Below are 21,029 nucleotides of genomic sequence, written 5' to 3'. Positions count from 1 at the left end.
GACACCTCAAGACGATAATAAGGTGTAGCTGTACCTCGCAGCTAACGGTTTGGTCTTAATCAAATCTGTTAGACACTCAGCACTCTGTTGCACACTGGCCAAACTGGGTCTAGACATTATGACTTATTAATTAATTAATTCTGCAAACCAGAAAAACAAAATAAATAATAATATAATAATAAATTATGTTTTCAGTTAATGGCTTGATGCCATTAACTGAAAACATAATTTGAAATCATAATTTATGCAATAGCAACCAAGCCAGTTACAATGTCTTGTTGATGGGAAGTAGACCAGACCAGAATCTACACTATTTGATCAAATGTGCCAAATGTGCATTTCTTACGTGAAACACAAGTGTTTTTGAGCTTTAGAAGTAAACCCAGGTTTGTGCTGAAATGGCAGCTTCCTCGATGAGAATGCGGTGATAACAAGCTCAAGTTGTCAATGCAGGGTGTCTGGCACAGCTTGGGCTGACAGCAGCTGAAGATGACTTACATACATCTACTTTTCTAACACACACACACACACACACACACACCCGCCTAGAAAATCTGTATTCTCACTGCTGGAGAGCTGATTTCAGCACACGCTCCAGTTGGCTTTAGGATCTCAGCGGCAGAGAGAAATCTCCTTGATATCTTTATGCATAACATTCCTGATATTAAAATGAAAGACAAAATAAACCTGGTGTTTTACCAAAATAACCATTTTTTCCAGGCAAACAGTGCATGAACAAGACATTGCCAAGACTAAGCTTATGCTTATCTGGACAGCATTAGATGTAAATCATTCCGTGCAGAATAATCTAATATGTAAGTAGAGACACTGGACTGGAAAAAGAAAGTTTGATACAGACCCTTTTAATCTTTAGCCTCAATCCTGCCATAATCTATTTATACATTACAGCCTGTTAAAAGAGCCTCCACTCATGGGAGTATAAAGGAACGTATTTTAAGACCACCACTCACTCCCACATACGCCCAAAACATATCCCTCACAATTTATAACCAAATAAGAGCCCTACTTGCAACAGATTGTCTGCATAGTGTTAAACACTGTTCCATACATGCCGTTTATTCGAGATAATCATCCTTTTTCATGCAGCATCTTAGTTAATAAAAACACAACACCTGAGCTTTAAGAAGCTTCCCCCTAGAACTATAGCAGCTGTCAAACCGGAGGCATCACATCAGTGATTTTTTTTAAATCAATTAGCAACTCTGCTAGCAACAACATCACCATGCAGCAGTCATTTCATAGCTCCAAAGGAGGATGTATAATATAACGTAGTTGGCTGCTGACAGGCAATCCTGCCCAAAAGTTCCTAATTTCATTTCCCATCTCCGCTATCACACAAAAATCAACAACTGTTCAGTTCAGTAATTCTTTGGCAAGTATGAGGTCCAGAACTGAGTGCAAACAATTAAGCCTAGACAAAATGTTAGGGAGGAGTAGAAAAACAAAATAAAACAAACATTTAAAACATCGCATCACATTTTGAATAACAATTAAGGCACAAGAAAATCACATTTAATTTACATATAGCTACTAAATTGTGTTTTATAGATTGTTCCTTCAGAAGTCTGTATGATATGAATTTATACAACCCCTACAAAATTTATAATGTATTTACTGAATGTCCTTGTTATTCTTGTAGTGACATACTTTTGTTATAGAGGGCAAAGCAAACCGCTCAAGAGTTCAGACATGATTTCCTTGGTCTGTAACAGCTGCACCAAATGACTGCGTCTATTAGCAGTAATCTGTCAAATACAAATCTATTTTAGTCAATATAATATGACAAAATAGTGAAAAATGTTCCCTACGTCAATGTCACAACATGCTAGAGCCAGTAAGCAGCAGAAAGCGACAAATTCTCCAATGTTTTTAAGCTGCGAGCAGGAAATGTTTCGCATTTTTCCCTAAACTGGCGATGCATTTACTCTCCCTCGGTTAATTATTTTAGCACTGACAACAGCTCATGGCTCACTTATACTCAAAAATATTTATGAAACGTGGGTGAACACACACACACACACACACACACACACACAAAAAAGAGGAATCCCTAAATTGAGCAGCATTTTCAAGGTACTCATATTTGATTTAACTTTCATGGATAAGAAACACTATCCTTGTGCTATAGTGGCCAGTACTACACTGTGTATCATCTCCCTTCCACTATTGTGAGCCAGCTATTGATTGGCTCAGTGTACTACTACTGTGAAATTGGAGAGTGTGCTGAAAAGCTGAAAGGTGTTAAGTACAATAGCGGGCAGGCTAGCAGAGCTCCACGAAGGCACACACAAAGCTCCTCTGTCAAATCTGATACCGATGCACATGGACTGACGGAAGATGACACACAGATGGGAACACAATGAGCGTGATCTCACCTACAGCTTGGTCTCCTTTGGTGTGAACAGCAGAGGAAGTTTGCTATGCTGCAATTTTTGTGTTTTGTTCATTTTGGTTCATGCTGCCCAGTGTCAAGCCGAACAAATGGCAAGTCCCATGATTTTAACTCATGTGACATTGTTTAAACCTGCAATAACCGATTTTTCTGTGTCAATGTTAAGTGGCAACATTGACGTAAGTTGATGGCGAGCTTGTTAGCAAAAAAATGCCTATTACACATCCAGCAGTTATGGAGCAAATTCATAATTCATTTGGAGTCGTGTTTATGGCCGCATGGTTCTTTTCTTTGTCTCTACAAAGAGAAATGTTTGTCTCTAAAGCTGCTAAATGCTCCATCATGTTTACCAGCTAGAATCTAACTGTGTCTGTCTGGCCGCATAGCTAAAACTCACTATAAAAGGAGGAGGGAGATACAGATCCAGGTGATATTCTCTGTAGGTTCATCACTATCAGCGACTCCTTTCACATTATTTTCACATTTTCATTTGATAGTGATTTACACAACTATCAATTATAGCACATTTATCCTCTCCAAAGGAAACAAAGTACAAGACTAAAGGCACATGACAAATGTAAACTCCTCAGAACACCCTATATTTTATATATCCAACGTTTCTCACCTAGCTAATAAAATAGTAGTGACAGAATACTGACAAAAATGCTTTTATTAGTATCTGCTCAATTGTCTTTATCTACCAATGCTATGTTTTAGCATCCCGGTGTGGTTATACCTGTGATAATCTCAGCAAATTACTTATTTACCAAAAGGACAGCCCACACCTCCCTAGTTCTTAAACCTCTACACTGATTGCCATTAAGGCACATAATTGATTTTAAAGTCTTATTACTTATTTATAAATCTTTACATGGAGCTGGCCCTGAATATATGACAGATATGCTTGAGCAATGTAACCCTGCAAGACGTCTTAGATCTGCTAGTGGTGCCCAGGCCAAATACCTAATCTACACTGCTGCCACACAGCTGCGTATTAAATCTGCTTTATGGTCTGACATACTTTCTGGAGATGGTGTGCTGAAAAGGATTTAATGTCATTAAGTACAGGTCTACATTTCAGGTTGGATAATGCAGCCATCTGATAAAAGTGAGGTGCTGTAATCTGGCACGATCCCTGTCAGCTTTGTGACAAAGCAGCTTTTATGCAGGCCAGTGATTGGCTGATGGGATCCGTCATCACCATGTCAGCCTGGTGGAGAGCGGTCAAGTGCGGCAAGCTTTTTGTCTGCCTCAAAATGACAAAATTATCGCAGAGTAAAATCTGGTTAAGTAAGTAGAATACACATTTTACATCTGATCAGTCCCAGTACAACATCCTGCCGTAGTTTAAATCGTAATTTTATTATAATTTTACTCCACAATTTATGTTAAAGCCCAGAGTCCCTGGTGAGTGGAATAAACCGGGAGATACAGTGTAATAACAGCACTACATAACCTCTCTTTCAACTGCCTTCACAGCGTTTATTCAACGTCTTTCAGGCTGAAGTGCTCCACTGTGCCCACTCACACTAAGTTTGATCCAACAGCCAGTCTCAGCAAATCAATGTGTGTGTTCCAAACAACATTAGCAACCTAACTACAGCTTAGTTAACAGGTCTGTTTTATTAGGCGAAGGACAGAAACTGTAAATGTTATGATGAAATGAAGAAGTGTTTTGACAATGTGAAACAAATGAGTATTCATACTGTACATTCACATCATACAGTTTACACTTTTACAAATGGGGGCACACAAGTGAAACCATAATGAATGTTTATTCACTTAAACAGAAATGTATAACTGTACTCCCCTTTAATTAGCACTTAGAGACTGAGGCCAGCCAGTCCATTAGTTTGTTGCCTTTTCACTTTGCAAGGAACGACCTTGTTAAATGTTCCAATACTCATAGAAGAAGCAACACAGTTAAACTCATCTATCCAAATGCAATGGAAAACACTGCAGCTGCCAGGATTTTTGGATTTGGTAATGAACTTGAGGTTTGAACGGGACTGCCAAGTGTTTTGGATGACAATCCAAAGAAAAACAGCCTTCTGATAAACCTTGGATATGATGTGCAATGGGTGCGTTTTGCTTTTAAAATCAGAGATTAATATTTTATGGGGATAAAACTCATCTTTGCTGCGTCTCGGCCAAATTGCTTGGCACTTACAAGAGCAAAAACTATAGACAAAGTGAGAGTGAGAAAGAGAGCACAGACTGTGAAAGTGGGTAATGACTCAGCTTAAATGGGAAAATCTTATTCACTTCCCATGAAAACCTTTTCAAAGGTTTTTTAACTTTGATATCTGGACCCTAAACAACTCAACTTAATATATCATAGTGAGAATGTGGGTCATGCTTATTTTCCAATCACATCTTCACGTGAAAAGAAAGAGACCAACGCTCTTGCCCGGTCACTACAATTCAGTTCTGCTTCTCTAGTTAATTAAATTGTCTTTGGCTCATGGGGGATGAATAAAGTCCCAGGGTTCTGCACACCATCTTTTGTCAATGCCCAAATTCACCCCCTCAGCTTTGAGAACTTCCTCTATATATTTGGCAGTTCTTGGGTGTTTATGTGCTAAAGGAAACGGTAATAAGCACAGATGACAGAGCAGATAAAAAAACAGAACAGAAAGTAGATACTGCTGACAAATTATAAACCGTAATCTCATCTGTAATACTTCCCATTCTGTGCTATGCAACACAAGCCTCTGAATGCAAATTTTTTATATTCTGACAAACAGTATATTTTATATATAATTTTTTTTGTTTGTTTGTTTCAGCTCCAGCTTTTCAATTGTGAGGATTTCCTGCTTTTCTTTGTCTGTGTATCTGAATATACACTGCTCAAAAAAATAAATAAAAATCAAACTGTCCACTTAGGAAGCAACACTGATTGACAATCAATTTCACATGCTGTTGTGCAAATGGAATAGACAACAGGTAGAAATTATAGGCAATTAGCAAGACACCCCCAATAAAGGAGTGGTTCTGCAGGACCACTTCTCAGTTCCTATGCTTCCTGGCTGATGTTTTGGTCACTTTTGAATGCTGGCGGTGCTTTCACTCTAGTGGTAGGCGTTACCAGGAGACAAGTCAGTACATCAGGAGACGTGGAGGAGGCCGTAGGAGGGCAACAACCCAGCAGCAGGACCGCTACCTCCGCCTTTGTGCAAGGAGGAGCAAGAGGAGCACTGCCAGAGCCCTGCAAAATGACCTCCAGCAGGCCACAAATGTGCATGTGTCTGCTCAAACGGTCAGAAACATCCTCCATGAGGGTGGTATGAGGGCCCGACGTCCGCAGGTGGAGGTTGTGCTTACAGCCCAACACCGTGCAGGACGTTTGGCATTTGCCAGAAAACACCAAGACTGGCAAATTCGCCACTGGTGCCCTGTGCTCTTCACAGATGAAAACAGGTTCACACTGAGCACATGTGACAGTCTGGAGACGCCGTGGAGAACGTTCTGCTGCCTGCAACATCCTCCAGCATGACCGGTTTGGCGGTGGGTCAGTAATGGTGTGGGGTGGCATTTCTTTGTGGGGCCGCACAGCCCTCCATGTGCTCGCCAGAGGTAGCCTGACTGCCGTTAGGTACCGAGATGAGATCCTCAGACCCCTTGTGAGACCATATGCTGGTGCGGTTGGCCCTGGGTTCCTCCTAATGCAACACAATGCTAGACCTCATGTGGCTGGAGTGTGTCAGCAGTTCCTGCAAGAGGAAGGCATTGATGCTATGGACTGGCCTGCCTGTTCCCCAGACCTGAATCCAATTGAGCACATCTGGGACATCATGTCTCGCTCCATCCTCCAACGCCACGTTGCACCACAGACTGTCCAGGAGTTGGCGGATGCTTTAGTCCAGGTCTGGGAGGAGATCCCTCAGGAGACCATCCGCCACCTCATCAGGAGCATGCCCAGGCGTTGTAGGGAGGTCATACAGACACGTGGAGGCCACACACACTACTGAGCCTCATTTTGACTTGTTTTAAAGGACATTACATCAAAGTTGGATCGGCCTGTAGTGTGGTTTTCTACTTTGATTTTGAGTGTGACTCCAAATCCAGACCTCCATGGGTTGATAAATTTGATTTCCATTGATCATTTTTGTGTGATTTTGTTGTCAGCACATTCACTATGTAAAGAAAGTATTAAAGTATAGTATGTATTTAATGAGATTATTTCATTCATTCAGATCTAGGATGTGTTATTTTAGTGTTCCCATTTTTTGATCAGTGTATTTGGGTTTTGAACTGTTTGTCAGACATAGATTATTATAGAATTTGTTCACTATTGTCTGACACGTTATAGACCTTCAAATGTCTTCTTCTGTCTGACCGACAGTCCAAAACTGTTGATTTACAATGATGTAATCTTCACATTAATGAAGCTGGAAGCAGAGAAAAATGGCCAAAAAGATTAATAGATTATGAAAATAGTTGTCAAAATCAAAATGATTTTCCTGTCCATCGACTAACTGATTAATTGTTTCAACTCTACATTATATAACTGATAAATATTGAAAGGTTTTTGCCTAGTTTCCATCGCCATTTCAGCCTATAGTGAAACTTTTTTGTACTGTGTCAGATGGAGTTTACACGGTAATTAATACATAATCATGAGGACAATATATGAATCATTATTTTGATATTGGTCCTCCTATTACAGATAGCGGTCCTTGTTAATAAAACCTATCCAAGTCCTCAAACAGAGTAAGGTAAAAGGGATCCACACAGATAATAAGGCACATATGTCCTCTTGTGTACGTTTATGGGTTACGGTCCAGCCACGAGACACGTTACTCAAATAATTCAGTGAGAGACCTTTAATGTGACCCCCACTGATGGATCTTTTTTCATCAGTTTCATGCATCCTTTCACATTAGTTTTGGTAAACTCATTTCTTTATCTAGTTGAGTCCCACCAGGTTTAGACAAGAATATCAACCCAACTGCCACTCCTGTACAGTTCAACCAATGACAGAAAAGCCAAAAGGACGCTGCCTTTCCAGCAGGGCAGCAACCACAGGATCTGAAGCTCTCCTGCTGTCCGATATCATTCAGTGTGAGAACTCCCTGGTGAGGCCAAGCTTTTCATTAGCATGGAGCGAAGTGTGGGAGGGCGGCTCGGAGTGCTCCCTGCCCACTCAGCTGTAGTGTGGGCCACAAACTGCACCGGCAGAAAAACATTATGCAACCACCATGCCATTGTATACAGCGGAAGGGTAACCACAGCAACAGGATTCAGAGACTGAGCAAAGCAACGGAGGAAGGAAGAGCGTGGTAGATTATCCTGGGTGGCAGTAAACAGTGTGTGTGAGATTGTGTACAGATATGGATTTTGTCAGGATGTCCTGAGTTTTTTCCTGACCTCAACCCTGTTAAAGTTATTTAATATGAATATTAATGGCCATGGACACTACTTGCGTCTGGTTGTAAAGGCAAGATGTGATTGAGCTTCACTGCGAGACCTCAGTTCCCATTTAACAACCATTCTACATCACTGCTCAGCGTAGGGCTGGGTGAAATGATATACATCTACTTATCTCAAAAATATCTCCAAAATATTTATTTATTATAATTTATCAATAAAGAAAATACTCGTTAGTTGGAGCCCTAGTTGGATGAGAAAGCTAAACAAACCACATGCTATTGTTTTGTTATCAAAAGTCAGACAGTCTCTCACACAGCAGGATTTATACAGATTTATACTGACAAGACTTAAAAGGGGTCATATTATGCTTTTTGGCTTTTATTTGTGTTATATGTCTTTTTTGTGCATGTAATAGGTCCACCCCAAAGAGAGTTACCATCTCCCACAGAAAACACTGCTCCTGAACTGCCTGACAAAAATATGGTTTACATAGTTTTAAAATTAAACTATGTCAACCTATTCTTTTAAAAGTCCTACATAAATTATGAACCCGAAAATGAGAATAATATGACCAAGAGTTAGTCATTCAAAGTGATATTTATTTAACATTATTCATCATTCATGTTACATTACCTGTTATCTCTCACAGGCAGAACAAGCTAGCCAACAAAATAACCTCAAAACTGATTGAAGGAATCAGTAAAAATTATCAGTTTCCAGCTAAAAACAATCCCCACAGTTATAATATGTACACCTAATATTTAAATGCAATTCAAAAAATAACAAATGAAAAATAAATCAGCCATGTTGGAGGCCTTGACAACATTGGCCTTCCATCCATTGAGATCTCTCTACGCAGGTGTATTAGCCTTTTTCCACTTCGCTTTTTTTAGTCTAGCAGCCAAATGTGAACTCAGGGGGGAGGAGTCAAAGCTGCAGCTTCAAAAACTACAAGACAGCTGTCACTGACAGGAAGATTACTGGCAGAAAGCTAAATGAGCGGCAGGCAGTGTTTGCCCTTGTCTAGTAGCCACAGTGAAAAGTCATTCAACATGTCAGAGGAATGTCATTCACCTCCCCCAGTTCCAAGGTTTTAAGCCAGCGCCAACAATGGATACACTGTGCTTGGAGGTAAAGAGAGGTGAAAGGTTTCCTTTACCATCTCCAGAGTTGTTATGATCTACAGCCACCAAGGTTCCCAAACATTTTTCCTGTCAAGAGCTCCTGAACAGATTCCTCCAGCACAAACACACTATTATTATGATCCCAGGGATTTGATTTTATATTTTTTATAATTCATTACAGACAAAAGCAGACATTCTTCCCAGTAGGTGGAAATGAAAATAATAATCCTGGAACCTTTGAATTCTCTCTGTGCTAGTTTTAGAAAGACTCATCTGGACAAAGGTAATGAACAATGGTCATAACTGTGCCACCTTCTCTACCAGTGCTCCTAGAGAATCAAGTAATCATGCAGAGATAATTGGGAAAGCCTGATAAAAACATTACATGTGAACAAAAGGAATCATGAACTCTAACGCTCTAAATTGTCCTCCATGCTGATGACAATAATCATTTGTGCAAATATTGTCTAAATCTGACCATTTCCATGCCAAAAATACCTTTTATAAATGTCTAGGATTTGTTAATTATCTCTAGACTATAGTCTTGGTTGGCGTAAAAAGCCGTGGTGAAAATTAAATCTTCATGAAGTCCATATTAATTTTCTGTTGATTGATTCGTATCCTCTTAGACAGAGTGAGGCAAACATCACTGCAGATTTCACACACTGCTGACAATGAAGCCACCGAGTAAAATCATCTAGCCACCTTTTAACATGTCTGGACAACACTGACCAGCTGATGTCCAGGGCAATATCATTCTGATTGGGCCTGTTCACTGTTTGATAATAATTTTCAAAACTTATACAATACATGTGTTTCTCCACCAAACTTATACTCTTCTTGATACAAATGTTTTAAAGTAAATTGAGAAGGCTTTCCTTTTACCAAAAGGAATCAAAATACGCTAGCTGGGCTTGCGTCTTTGTGAGGCTTTACTTAGGCACAGCAGTGCTTTGAGCTAACTGCTAGCATCAGTATGCTAAGAAGCTCACAATACCAATCATGCTGATGCAGGTATAATATTTACCATGTTCACCATTTTCGTTTAGAGTTTTGCTAATTAGCACTGAACACAAAGTACAGCTGAGGCTGATGGGAGTATCATTAGTTTTGCAGGTATCTGGTGATAAACCAAGTAGTGGGCACAAAATTTCGATCTTAAAGGAAGGAGGAGGAGCACCAAGGTTATTACATGACCACCTGTACCAAATGTCATGGCAATCCATCCAATTGTAGTTTCACACACATCCTAGATCCTCTGAACTGTACATTACATACTAATCACAACAATTCACAACATCACAACAATTCTTTCAGCTTTCCTCTCGAGCTGATATTTCATCATGTTGAACAGAAAAAAGCTATGGTGGACCTGTCTTCTGTAGATACTAATGTGCTCAATTAAGTTAACGGAAGAACTAAGTAGGACAAAGACAAAGAGAAAAAACAACTTGATATCAGGCTGTGCATACAAATTGAGAGAAGTGTAAGACTGTTGTTCTGACAACGAAGAGATGGTTGCAGGAGGTGAGGAGAGGGGGCTGCTGGTGCTTCAGCTGGTCCATCTATCGTCTCCTGTTTTATTCTGGGCTTGCTCTTTAAAACAGAGGGTCAATACATGTCAGTGAAACTGACATTCAGTAGGTTTCAAGGTGGTTAACTCTGTCAGAGGGAAAGTCAGCAGGTGGACAGACTGGTTTTGTAGGTTTTGCAAAGACGCTGCATAATTTGTGCACAAAAAGTGTGCAAGATTAACAGAGTTAAAGTTCCTCACTGCCAGTCTGACCTTGTTGACATTAATTAAAACTGAACTGTGTTTTTAAAAGCCTTTGCCCTTTCTTTTGGCTAGCTTAAAGTAGAAACACATCACAGAGAACACACAAGGCTGATCCTCAAGGAAAGTACCTTCTAGGAAACCAAACAAACAAATATTGCCAAGACAACTTGGAACAACAACAATGATCCACCTAGAGACAAGCAACAGAAAATGTTTGGCATCAAATTGTGTGAGGATTAACAGGAACAGAAAAGTTGTCGTCCCCCCCCGCCCCTAACATCCCTAGATTTCATTTGTATGTCTGTTTATATAACCCACGACATAATTCAATGATACTGAAATTTTATCAGCACTACTGACACCGACACACCGAAAGCCCAACCAGCCGATAAAAGTCTCTTGGCAGTCACTCAGGTGCATGCCGGACATGCTCAGTTAATTCCAGGCCAACTGACACAGGTTTAGGCCACATGCTCCATACAAGTGTACAAATGGAGACCCTTCATGCTACGCAACGATTGCTGTGTTGTGGAGCGTGTCACCTAAAAAATCTTAACACAACACAAGCTTCAGTCTGAGAATAAGTGAACGCTAACGCCTTCTGTTTAGGTTCACTTCCACTGAAAACCACCATGGCTGTTTGACAAAGATCTAGGTGAAATGTTTACATGCATACTGACACACCTCTTCAATCAGACAGAAATTCAATTAAAAACATATATTTAGGCCATTAAAACACTCCAGTTACCTTTACATATTCACCTTGATGTTTTTTACCTCCACCAGTGCCTAAAAACACACAATGAATATGTCCACCGGTGTCGAATGTTTGGGCCAGCTGCCCCAGGCAGTCATTACCATTAGCGTACTTTCTAGACCATGTTTGGGGCCTTACTGGTGGCCTCTCTCCTTCCAACTCACTTAAAGACGGTCCTTATCTGAGAAACACTTCCTTATTTCGCAGGGCTGGGCGATATAAATGATATTAACATAGAGCAGTATAGAAGATTCTTTTGATAATAAAATAAAACTTTTAGTATTGAGTTGATAAATAAGAAGGTTGGTTGAGTTGGCTGAACACACCACATGCTATGTTTTTATAACATCAAAAATGTGTATACGGTCAATGAAGCTGGTAACCTTTGCCAAACAAAGACAGGGAACACCACACACTAAGGTCATCACTTCACTGAGCATGACAGAATCAGTACAGTGTGATCCTGTTTCTTCTGTGTCTGCAGTGCAACAGCCATCTTTTTCCAGTTAATGACTGAAAAGTTTCCTTCCCGACAGCAAGCAGAATCAGTCCTTCAGTCTGCACTGCTCCAGCCAGGCAAGCTTGAGCCATACTGAGACTTTAGTTAATATATTGATGCATACAATAGTCACACTTTAAGCCTTCAGCATATTTTACAACAATGATTTTTAATCTCTCTGGGGGCTGATGATCTGTTAAGCTTCAAATGATCTTGGGTGCAAATAAACCCACACAAAAAACATTTCATCCAGAGTGTAGAGGCAGAAGGCTTTTTTAATTGTTAAGATGAAGACATGTTTTTTAATACTGCACAAAATTTCTAACAAAGAAACTGTCAGTGTGTTAAAATCAATGCACTTTAAAGTTGCATGTGTGGACAACGCAGGTGTTCCAACAGTGTTTTGTAACAAAAATAAAGTTTGTAGTCCCTCCATGCTACACACACAGTAATTAACAGTTAATAAATAAATGTATATTTAAATATGGTAACATATACATCAAATAAATAAAACAATACATACATACAGAACATTGCGTTGTACCTGGGGAGAAACAAACAGCAGCAAAAAGATGATACAATGGTGTCATCTTCACATAAAAAAGTCTGATATTTGGGAAATGTGCATCCACTTTGACTGTGTTTGAACACCAAGTATCATCGATGTTAAACACAGAGTCCGCCTCCTCTCATCTTGCTGGAGTCTTGCACTCTGACAGCTTGCAACACAGTCTGCACAACAAGTGCTTGATCCGGGATGTTGTTACGCAGAGATGTGGGCGCAACAGCCTCTGATTTCCATTGCTTGGCCAACATGAGTCCCATTTTGTCCAGACTGTCTCCTTTTGGAGCAGCCTTACGTCCAAGCTGGGACAGTATGACTCCTCTCTTTCCTCTCCTTAGGGACGATCAGCGCACTCGCTGTGGTGCCTGATGCAGTTGATATGGGGGATTGTCTAAGGTCTGCTGCTCCTAATCCAAAACCCCAGCTTCCTTTACCAATACTGGATTTCGGTCATAGGTACTACGTGCTTCAGCAATAAAGCCAGAAAGAGATGGAAACAAAAAAGTGTAGTGAAGGAGCTACCGGCTGCAGCTTACGTGTGCTGCCGCTGCCTAATGCATTATGTCAAATGACCACACCTTTGACATTTTGTATTTAAAATCCCATAACAAAACACACCCGAGTGAAGTTTCTCGTGTATGTATACAGTAGGGGTCGACCACAATCAGTCTGGCCAATTATCGGCTCCGATATTCAGCATTTTCCCAATAATCTGCATCGATCATTTTAAAAACAGATAGCCGATATAATTAATAAATAATTAATTGGCTCTGATGCAGGCGCCTCTCTGTCTGCTCAAGCCCAGAGACCAAGTTTTACTTGTGACAAGTCACGAGTAATAGCCTATCAACGCTGACTATTGTGCGGAAGCAGCCAATAGAAAGAGCGAGCCACCGCGCTGCAGCACCTTCCCTCCTGTCTCACCAGAATTCAGCATGCACACACACGCAGAGCAGAGCTAGCAGAGATCAGTGTAGATAACTACGCCCATTACTGTACGTAAGTGCAGCAAAACCAGCAGTGCTAGTGAAATGCTGATACTGCATCAGTACAACAAGCAGGAACTGAGTGCACCAAGCGATATTTTAATCTGCTCTGCATCATCCACCGCACCTGTGTTTGGTTTTACACAAGCACATATGCTAGCTCGGCTAATAGCTAGTTTGTCATAAACAAGCTAAAAAGAAACCTCTCTGTCTGTAGCCTGTTTAGCTGAGAAGCTACATACCTTAGAATTTAGCAAATCCTTGCAAACTCAGCTGCTTGTTGACAGAAACCAGCTCCTCTCTACAGCAGCAGCAAAGGGAGGAGGAGGACTGCCACGCACTGCTGTCTTCTTTCCAAACTTTACTCAGTATTTTGATGTCAGGAATATAGTTTATTTAACATGTTCCATTTGTTTACAGTGAGATACTGATTTTATATAGTGCTTTGCTGCTGTAAACTTTACTTTTGCTGGTGCTCTGAAAACAGTTATTTATAATGAAATATTAAATTTGATTACTGTTCTGAATTTATTGTTTTTTTAAATAACATTTTTAAGAGGCAATTATTTAGTAATGAAAATAAGTGTATAGATAAAGAACAGAAGAAATATATAGTATCAATAAATGTATCAATAAAATCCTAATAATATAATGGAAATACAATATAAATGGCAGCCGGTAAAAACAAAGTTTATGATAATTTATCAATCATAGTTAACAAGTCCATCTCTGGGATGGATCTCAAATTCATTAAATTTACTATTTATAAAGATTAAACATGACAATTAACTTTTATCTTGTTATTTTTAAACAAGGTTTTGTGTTATTCTAAACACCAAGATTAAAAATTTTAAAGAAAATGTTCCACATATTGGTAATTGGTCTAATTGGTTATCGGTCTAATTGGTTACAAATAATTGGGATGGGCCCAGAAAATAAACAAACATGTCGGTGGATCCCTAGTATACAGACAAGCATACATACACAACACATCCAACAGACACAGCTCTGGTCCTGTACAAGGTGCCATGATTTTTTTATGACACATGCTCTTTGTCTGCTCATGCCGAGTACCCAGAATGTGGGTGTGCTGCTGCTGCTTCTAGTAACACAATTAACGGAAAAGCTACCAAACAACAAAAAAAAGTTAAGTACATATTGTATTTGTTTATAATTAATTGGTCATTACTTAAAATTATGAATTTAGGTTTAATAGTGCCATATAACTGAAACTGCTTCGTGTAGTCTGACATCGAGTGCTGCACCCTCCTAGGGAAATGTCTTCAACTTAAGTGGGCGAGCATGTGTGGTAAGAGAGTAGATATTTAAAAAAATATATAACATAGGATGGAGTGTTACGTAACAAACTTACATCTTTTGAATGTAATATAAAATGTTACACCACCCCTTTTAAACAGAAAACAATTTCTCACTGATTTTTACTGACTGAACTATTCAAATTTAAACCATTCTGAGCTGTTGCATTTAGTTAGTGTACTAAAAGGCTTGATTTAAACGTACAGTAGGAACAGTTTACCTATGTATTGCAGGGTGGAAAATCTTGTAACAGAGTATTAGAAAGAGTGCAAAAGCAATACAAGGAGAATGAAAGCCATAAAAGAGGAAAGTTGTCTTTCGTTACAGCCCCTTAGTTTCTACACTTGACTGTCTGCTGATTTCTCCTAATTGAGCACAAAGGGTTGTAGCTCCCCCTTCACCCCCACTACACACACACACGAACACACAAAGCATAACAACCCTGCCTTTCACCCGCTAACACAGTTGGCAGGGATCCAATTATCCTCCATTGACTGCAGAGATTAATTGAAAATAACTCATTACGCTCCTCGAGGACGTTTCAGATGAGTCAGATTTCAATTTGACTCGTAAGCTGACCGCAATTTGAAGAGTCTGGCTGGAGTGATCACAAGGTTTAAGCCATTCTGGAAAAGATGGACAGACTGACCTTCGACAAACAGACAGAGAGCAAGAAAAGGACGGAAATATGACTTGAACCCTGCAGGAATACAGTCTGCAGAAGTACATTATGGTTTCAAGTATAACAAAGCAATGGAACACAGTGCCGGAAACAATCAGAGAGTCTTTGTCATTTTTTTGCATTCAAACAGAATGCAAAAAAATGGCTTGTAGAGAGCAAAACTTGCTTCCTGTGTGCATTTAAATATTATATAATTATTTTACATGAATTGTATTTCTTAACCATAATGTCTTGTATGTAATTTTATCTTGTGATTTTATACCTGTGATTATTTTTAAAGCTGCCTTTTTTACACCTGGCTGGGGGACTACCGATGAAAATTTGCACTTTTTAGCTAACTCTGGTACATTTACATTGTTTTAATGTTGATTAATGTAGACTGTCCCCTTTCAAATAAAAGAGAAAGAAAAGAAGAACCACACACTGTTTGCTCACTTTGCTCTATTCTTTTTTTCTTCCTGGCACTTCTCTCTTACATGATGATCTTGAAGTTACAGGAATATCATCGTGCCTCTGACACATACACTCCTTACTACTACTACTGCTACATAATGTTGGCATAACAGACTGGAGCTCAGTGTCCTTGTGTACGCAGTGCGCTGAGCTGTAGATCAGTGTTTCAGTTAAATGTCTAAAATGCAAATATATGCAGGAAGGTGGCAACCGAAGATACATGTCTCGTTAGGTATGGTGTCCTTCCAGAATATAAATTCTTAGTTTGACCTCTTGACCCCACATCTCACGCCAACAACAAACACTGGGAAGATATTTTGTCTTCAGTGGCAAGTAATCATTGCTAGGTAGTTTCTGCGCTGCATCTTCCCGAGATCATGTGTCAACTGTCGGGGTGCTTAGTAATATCACTACGTGTGGCTTTTAATTTCAAATGCATCAGCACAAATTTTAAGTCAGGAGTCACGTCCTGTGAGCAACAGGATTTCGCCTCAGAGTGCTACCAAACGTACATTTCTTGAAAAAGCTTCCATGAAGTGGGTACAAGTTAAATCACTATTGTATCATACCCATCTCCAGTAGTTTGAGGCAAAACAGGCACCAACTTGTAAGAAGGTGACAACTGTTTAATTCAACTTCAAAGTAGGAACTACTGACATTCAGTCACATTGTGTAAACTCTGCCTTTCCTCTTTTTTCAGTGTCTATCATTACAAAACTGCTTCAAATCAAAAGATTTTATTAATAAGTGATCAACTAACATGAATCTAATGTACTTAAAGCCAAATCCTTGGACTCAGAGCTCAAAACGTGGCAACACTGCATTTATGTGACAGCGCTGCCGCTCCCTGGGGTGAAGACGGGAAGGTTAGGGCGGTTGAGTGAGTGGCAGGACTCATCAAGGACACCCCTGTTACCCAGACTGCCCCTCCACCCAATAATGTAATCCAGGGTGTGTGTGTGTGTGTGTGGGGGGGGGGGGGGGGGGGGTAAATCTAGGTCAGTAGCTGGGGCACAGTCTGCATGAAGTGTCTGCATTAGCTGGTGTGTTTGAAAAAAGGATGTCACAGAATGCTGTAGTGCATATTCACTGTTTAGTAGCTTTATTTTTAATGTTCTGCATGAAGACATGCAGTTTCTTCAGGGAAAATAAATTCTAAATTAGATTTAATATAGAGTCAAGACATGTAGATATCCTATTTTGTATTCATAGAAATTTGTCTTTGGGGTGATTGTTGCTGAGGAATAAACCAAATGCAGGCCCAGTTTCACTCTTTTTATCTTCATTTGCATAGAAAAAAAAACCCCACACGCTACTGAAATCCACTGACCAGTCCTCCTGTACGGGTGGCAGCCATGCACCCAGACACACACCCACACACCAAAGACATAAAAGGGAGAGCCAACTGGTAGAGAGCCACACAGTGGTCACATTAATGTAGACTAATGATAGAGGCAGAGCACTGCAAAATTATGCAAAGTGTAAAACTGCCCTGTGGACCAGATGAAAGGCACACACAAAATGCCTTCCAGACACAGCCAATGTCTTAGTTCATCTTTCTCTCTCCAAATCAGCCAGAAAGTGGCTGAGTCACTGGGTCTCCAAACAAATGACAACATGGAAACTGAAGAAGAAAAAAAACCCTGAACTCAACTCACATGACCCAACAGTGATTCTGCTCCGCCTGTTTCTTCATGCAGACTTGGATGCTGCTCTGTTCTGCCGAAGAAGAACCCAGCTGAGGTAAACCGTAAATGCTTGCATGCTATCACCTGACCAGTGTAAAGGCTTGCTGATGTTCTGGACTGATACTGGCCAGTGGATATATGTAAGATCAGATATCACCCTGTCAGTGTTGTCTACTGCTGACACAATGGGGGTTGATCTTATGTTAACAGCAATGGAAAAATGCTCTTTATTGTAAAGGCTGTACCATGTCCTAGATCACCCCCCCCACACACACACACACACACACACACACAATAACAGGAGAAAGTCACCTGAGAGTTGCTTGGCCACATTACAATTTAATTAGTTTCAGTTCAGAGATTTTCTGTCAAATTATGGTTCAGAAGATGTTTTAAAAGCACTCATGGCAGTACAATTATAAGACCACTGAATACTCATCTTCTTTGGTTATACATTAGGGATGCAACTTGTGATTATCATCATTTTTACTTCATTTGCTGAGTATTCTATGTAATAAAATGAAAATAAAATTCTTATCATGTTTTCTCAGATCCCAGGATGACAAGACATGTTCAAATGTCTTATTTAATCTCAAAACCAAATATATTCTGTTTTCAATGATATGAACAACGAAAAGCAACAAATCCTCACATTTAAGAAGCTGAAGCCAGAAAATGTTTCCTTTTTTGATTTAAAAATACCAAAAAAGACGAATCTATTAGACAACTGACTTATCGATTAATCATTGCAACTCTAAAATATATGTATGTTTGGGAGCCTGTTGAAAAGAAATACATGTCAAAATAATGTGCAACCATTCCTCAACTGCATGCTAAAGAGGCCCTAAGACTGTTTTTATCCCTGCAGTCTGACAGCCACGCAGCACACCGCCACTCTGAAACTCTTAAATGATCCCTTCTCCCTTCATATAACCATCTTTTTGAGGAGGTATCAAATGGTAGATTCCCTTAAGATGCCAGTAGCTGTAATGTCTTCAGTAATTCCCCCACTGATCTTGGTCGTAAAGTGAGAATTTTGTGCCAATCTGTGAGGCAATTAGAGAGATCAACTGAGCACCAGATCAGTGCTTCACTTATTAAAGGGCTTAGAGGAGACCAGCAGCAGCCCTTTAAAAATACAGCTGGAACACAGGCTCACTGGCCATTATTGGGACACAGTTCGAAAAGGGAGAATTTGACCACTGATGCATTTGCTTGGTATTATCACACTTTCAGCTCTGGATATAAATAAATATGTCAGTTGACTCAGAGACTTGAGAGGATTTTGCGGGTTATTCCAGTGGTTAGAAGCACACATTTTTTTTGCACATCTCCTCTGGCTGTATTTATTGAATTCTGCAGCTGCATTGCTTCTTCCACACTCTCCTCCTTGTTATACTGCTTGCAAGATCACTCTTGCTAGACACTAATGAAGGTTAGATGCTTGGCGTCCCCAGCCTTCAGTTCTACCATGCATGCACACCAAAGCAGTCAGTGTCAGTGACAGGATAAAGTCCCTGCTTGGGTGACTTCCCAATTTGCCAAAGCAAATGGGCCTCAATTCAATTCCATTTGGAGCCGGACCTGGAGTACAGTCGGATCAAAAGCCTCTCTGTCTTTAAGCGTGCAAGACACTACAGTGCTTTGGTAATATTGTGGTTTTACACTCATGCCAATAAAGCAATTACAGTGCAGGTCATGCCACTGTAATCAAGCCAATGAATACACAGACTCGCCAGTTAATCATAAACTAACTGGTTTATCCTAAATTAAGTGAAAGCATGTAAAGATAATACACCACATACGAGTGATCCAAGTCAGATTCAGCAAACTGTGTTAACTGCACAAAATAGCCATTAAGTTCTCATTTCAGCTTGATGAATGTGACCTGTTCATGAGTAGGTGCCCATTTGTGAGTTTTGATCATTAGCATAATCACCATCCCCAAACTGCTATAAAAGGTCACCTGTTCTGTGCAGTTTGTGGGCAAGTTTCATTCATTTAAGTGTTACCCAAAAGTAAGAAGAAAGTAAGCAGCCTTAGGTCCTGAAGATGAAAACAGAACAAATTTAGCTGTGCCAGTACCGGCATTAGGGAACCCAAAAAAGTGAAAATATTAATACAGGCATTCACTTTGTGCCATTAAAGCATAGCCGTACTGTGAGAGAAATGAAGAAGTGACGGTTTGACACTGAAAAAATCCACAAAGTTCACTTAAATCACTCGTAGATACGAATTATGAACAAATGTCTTTGTATGAGAGGTTACTGCGTGAGACAAAGTGCATGCCTTTTTTAACCAATGCAAATAAATGTCTCTCGCAGATGATTATTCTTTTGTTTTCACAAGTACATATTATCGGATGTATTTTCAAAAGTAGGCGAATACTTAATATCAAGTGTACTTGCATCTACAGTGTTTTGTAGATTGAACAGGCTATCAAAAAGAAGGTTACATGTATTTTTCCATATTATGCAGTAGCCATGAGCTCCACCCCAGTCATGCATAATTCTGCTGTCTCATAAAAACATGAAATCCTTCCCATAACAGACTTGTGCAATACTCTATCTGGGCTGTTCTCCAGTGGAACAATCTCAAAACACCAGATCCATGGACGCCTTCATTACAGAGCAGAGATGCTTTTACAAAAAAAAAAAAAGCTACAAAGGTTTATCTAATTTCAGTTTCCCAAATGTTGAAATATTAGTGCACACTAAGATGGTAGACAACCCAATTTAAAGTCTTTACTCTCCTAATCAAAACTACAATAGAGACTGGATCCTGGTGCTGGAGCGACGACCAAATGAGACTATCACACTCACGTAGCCGTCTCTTTACCTCCAGCCAGAAATTCAATCCCATTACACAAAGCTCCCCAATCTTCTCTATTACCAAAGTAGCATAGTGAAGCAGATAGAGCAACTTCAGCTCTCCCCCACAGCGCTGGAAGGTGAGCGCTAAATGGAGAAGCAGTGTTGCCAGACAGGCCCTGGAGCGCAGAAAACAATTGGTTGATTATTACCCAACACAGAGTACATGTGTCACTTTGATAACCACAAAAAGATCCATTTCCATGTTTCCGACTGAGAAGGCGTCTGTGTCTGTGCCGTCCATTGTGGGGATAAATGCCCACACCCTTGCTTGTGGTATTTCTACCTTAACTATAATGCAATGTACTTCTGGATCTAAGCAGCAGTAAAGTTAGGCGGAAAACAAGACAGCCCCCGGTTTTGACACTGTGGTTTCATATTTAACAGAACAACACAGCAAATCAAGGATATCACTCACTCTACAGCCCTCAAGAACCAAAACATCAGTCTTGCAAGATTGTTGTCTACATTCACCCTCTTTTTTCCTCCCATTGTCAAGTGTTAACTTTTGACCAAACACCTTCT

General features: G+C 40.0%; 1 protein-coding gene across 1 annotated transcript in view; it reads right to left on the bottom strand.

Annotated features, from left to right (window-relative positions):
• The window catches only part of dapk1 (death-associated protein kinase 1), a 98,631-nt gene that overhangs the window by 76,024 nt on the left and 1,578 nt on the right, over positions 1 to 21,029 (bottom strand).

This window comes from Micropterus salmoides, unplaced genomic scaffold (assembly GCF_014851395.1).
Source record: "Micropterus salmoides isolate LMB-PRFRI ecotype aquatic unplaced genomic scaffold, ASM1485139v1 Ms_hic_scaffold_7, whole genome shotgun sequence".
In the NCBI taxonomy this organism is placed as follows: domain Eukaryota; kingdom Metazoa; phylum Chordata; class Actinopteri; order Centrarchiformes; family Centrarchidae; genus Micropterus; species Micropterus salmoides.
The sequence above is the reverse complement of the archived record's forward strand: the minus strand, read 5'-3'. Positions and strand labels throughout refer to the sequence as shown.